Source organism: Brassica oleracea, unplaced genomic scaffold, assembly GCF_000695525.1.
Source record: "Brassica oleracea var. oleracea cultivar TO1000 unplaced genomic scaffold, BOL UnpScaffold01438, whole genome shotgun sequence".
In the NCBI taxonomy this organism is placed as follows: domain Eukaryota; kingdom Viridiplantae; phylum Streptophyta; class Magnoliopsida; order Brassicales; family Brassicaceae; genus Brassica; species Brassica oleracea.
This window is the reverse complement of record NW_013617974.1, coordinates 24-4,056: the sequence shown is the minus strand read 5'-3', so window position 1 is coordinate 4,056 and position 4,033 is coordinate 24. Positions and strand designations below refer to the sequence as shown.

The 4,033-nt window shown below is 28.8% G+C and overlaps 1 long non-coding RNA gene across 1 annotated transcript; it reads right to left on the bottom strand.

Moving 5' to 3' along the window:
* Positions 1–1,530: 1,530 nt before the first annotated feature.
* LOC106321326 lies at positions 1,531–2,424 on the bottom strand. Its single transcript, XR_001266043.1, has 3 exons — positions 2,277–2,424; positions 2,022–2,104; positions 1,531–1,802 (listed from the first exon to the last, which is right to left on the bottom strand). It is a non-coding gene; the product is annotated as an uncharacterized LOC106321326 (long non-coding RNA).
* Positions 2,425–4,033: the final 1,609 nt, after the last annotated feature.

Sequence of the window (4,033 nt, the reverse complement as noted above, 5' to 3'; positions counted from 1 at the left end):
GACTAAATTCCGACGGAAAAGGCTAGTTCGTCGGAATTTCCTCGGAATTTTGTAAAATCCCCCAACGGCTCTCCAATGGCTATAATATTTCCTCGGAATACATCGGTTTTTTCCGAGGAACCCATTTTTCCTCAGAATTTCCTCGGAATATTCCGACGGATTGATATTTCCTCGGAATTCCGTCGGTATATTCCGAGGAAATTCCGAGGAAACCCAATTTTGTGTTTCCTCGGAATTTCTTCGGAAATTCCTCGGGATATTCCGAGGATTTCATTTTCCGTCGGAATGTCCGTCAGAATACCGCTGTTTTCTTGTAGTGAGGATCTGATACTATGCCACAAAAAGAAAATTGTGATAAAAAGAACTAAAATTATTTGGATGTAATTTCAAAATTAACTTTAAAATAATCATTTTAATTATTTATTATCTTATATTTTATCATGATTACTAATTTGCTATAATAGTTACTTAATTAAAAACTGAATGTAAAAACAAAAATTTCACATTTAATTGTAATTTAAATAAAACGTGTATTTATATTTTATATTATATTTTTTAGTATATCTTGTGTTTTATTTATATGTATATACTAAAAAAATTATGGATCAGATACAATCGATCCAATAAACTGTGAATCCAAGAAGTAATTCGTTTTAAAGTATCGATTGAATTAAAATATTAGATGAAATTAGTTTATTCAGTTTTTACAGTGTTTAAAATATAATAATTTAGTATTAATTTGAGATTCATTGTCTTAGAAATCTTAACTTAACTATATGTCACGGTGTACAAATTTCAATTTTTTCAAAAAAATAATTTTATAAAAATCTTTATTTTCCAACGTATATTATAATCTATTTTGCATTATTAAATTTATAATTCTATAGTCCAGCAAAACCGAATTATAAATTATGTGGGTCACACAAAGAGATATATGCAATATTTGTATAGAATGATTATGGGTAATTAGTTAGATAGTATCTATAAATATCTTTAAAATAATAAATGTTGTTATACATAAATATAAGAATGACATGGCATTGTAAATTTTAAGAAAACTAAGGGCAGAATCCTATGAGAGATTCTGCTTTAATAGTATAGAAAAACAGAAATATATAATGTGTTTGTGTATATGTGTAAAACTTGAAAGTGTGAGATTTACTATTTAGTATATTGAATCGATTCTATTTATTATATTAGCCAGTATTTAGGAATATTCTCTTATTGAGTTAAAGTATTTAAAAATTATTAATTAATTATATTAAACAAAAAATTATTAGTAATGAGTACATTGGTATCATCGGATTTGGACTAAAATAAAAATAATTATTTTATTCTGAATTATTATGTGCAGTATACTATTTATTAAGATTACTTAAACTGTATATTTCCTTATAAAACTTGTTTATTTATTTTATTTGAATCTTTAAAAATAAGATATAATTTTTTTTACGAATTAATGTAATTTAAAAAAATAATTATACCTTTATTTAATTTATTAAAATATATTTAATACTTATATATTGTGCTCCATGTTATATCATTTTCTAGATCCGCCTCTGCTAAGAATACATTGTTTTGAACCACTACAATGATGAATTAATTAGTAATGAATACATTGGTATCATCGGAGTTGGAAAACTTTTCAGACTCAAAACCAAAATAGCAGCAACAATGGCCGTTCTTTGAGCCAACAAAGTGCTCACAAAATCCTCCTAGTCTGTATCCTTTAAACCTACAAAACTCATTACATGTCGTTGAGTTCTTACACTGTTGTTGTAGAAAACATTCTCTGACTTGTCCTATTAGGGCATAAAGAAATATATTAGCAAAATCCTCCTAGTATGTATCCTTTAAACCTATAAATTTCATGTTTTTAATTAAAATGTAACCATAATATCTTCTTTTTAAGTGGTGATGAAGTCCTATTTTCAAAGAAAATAGTATTGAGTCTCTCATGCACCTTGATACTATAGACATATAAAGATAAATCATTATTTAGAGAAATTTAATTTTTGTACCTGAAACCATGGGAAGATAGATGGAAACCAACACCATCAAGGATATGAGAGATAAAAACTTCTTGGTTGCCATAGTTATGTTGCTAAATGCAGTTAATCTTTGTTAGAATATAGTCATTTCAAATTTATAAAAAGAAAAGAAAAAAGGCTGATTAGGGTTAAAATTCACAATCGTCGTTAATAGATCTTTCATGGCTAACAAGAATATCTATAGTATGAATAGATATATAGATAACGGTTAAGCTAATAACTTACAAATATGTAAGAGATGTCGATCTTAATGATCTATTTTTACACTGTTTGATAAACAAGTCTTCTTCATCCTTTTCAAAAAAACATTTCAGTACTTCTTTCAAAATGAGACTTATTTATAATCTAATTGACGAGACTCAGCTTTGTAGAGCATCTCTAATGTATGCCTCTATATTTTCTTCTAACATAAAAATTTCTATTATAGAGGTGGATTTGCTCCAATGTATAACTCTATAATAAAGTTCCTCTATTTTAGAAGAAAATTTAGAAGAATATTACTTTTTACCTCTATATTTAAAGGTGAAAATAACACATCTCTATATTTTTCTCTATAAATAGAGAAACTCTATTATAGAGCCATAAATTGGAGCAAATCCACATCTATAATAGAGATTCTCTATTTTAGAGGAAAATCTAGAGATGAAAATAGAGGTGGTTTGGAGATGGTCTAAGAAAATAAATAAATCCATTTTTATCATATTTTTGGTCAAACACTTGACTTCACCAATATTTAGGCATGTCACCTATACTTAGTATCATGCCTAGGTAAATGCATTAACATCCTATCAGCTATTCAAAATTTTATCAAATGTATTAACATCCTAGACAGCCTTGGTCAAATACTTAGCTATTTGATTATTTGAGTAGTGTTGTTATCCTAGACAGCCTTGGTCAAATAATAATTAACATTAAATGTTATCTGCTATAGTTTTTAAATATAAAGTATTTCTAAAAAAATAAGTAATCATAATATTTTAACATAGTATGCATAAACAACCCATTTTTGGTGGAGAAGTCCAATCTTTCAGAGAAAATTTAATTGAGTCTCTCATTAACCATGATATTATAGATTTATAAAGATAAAAATAATATTTAAAGAAATTTAACTTCATTACCTGAAATCATTGGTAGAAAGATTTGAACCAACACCATCAAGTATATAAGAGATAGAAACTCTGATTGGCTACGGTGAGTGTGATGATGTAGGGATAGAGCCGAGGATCTATACTGGTCGAGTGATGGTCATGGCCTTTAGGTCGAATAGGCACTAAAAGAAAACATAAGTTTAACGACGGCGGTATTCCTCGTGATTTCGTCGTAGAAGAGGGTTTACGAAGAATTATCGAGGAAACAAGTTTCGTCGTTACTCGTTCGTCGTAACGCATATTTTCTCACCAATTCGTCGTAACTTAGCGAGGAAAACGTTTCGTCGTAAAGACGAAGTACCATGTTTGTCGTAAAGACCACGTAAATATTCCACGTAAGAATGTCGCTATATTTCCTCGTAAATACCTCGAAAGTATTTCCTCGTAAAGTACACCTAAATACCTCGAAAATAATACCTCGTAAAGTACTCGTTGAATCTTCCTCGTCATTTCCTCGTAAACTTCCACCCAAATAACTCGTAAATTAGCTATGAATTCACTTTGTTTTATCATTTTACAGAATTTAAAAATATAATTAAAAAAATAATTAAAATTATTTAATTTATCACTAAAATTAAAATTTTAAAAAAAATCAATACGAAAATTACATAAATAAGTTTTGAATTTATAATACAACCAACGAAAAGAAAAAAAAATGAACTAAGGGCCTTTCATCGCCCGGTAGAATTCCTCACTCCTCCTCTCTACATCCGCCTCGTCATGTGTGCCGGATGACTCGTCTGGAATGGGATTTTGTCGTCGCATGTTCCTCAACAAGAACTCTCATTCCGGATTTGTAGCCGCTATAAGGTCCAAGAAGCCCTCGACTCCACC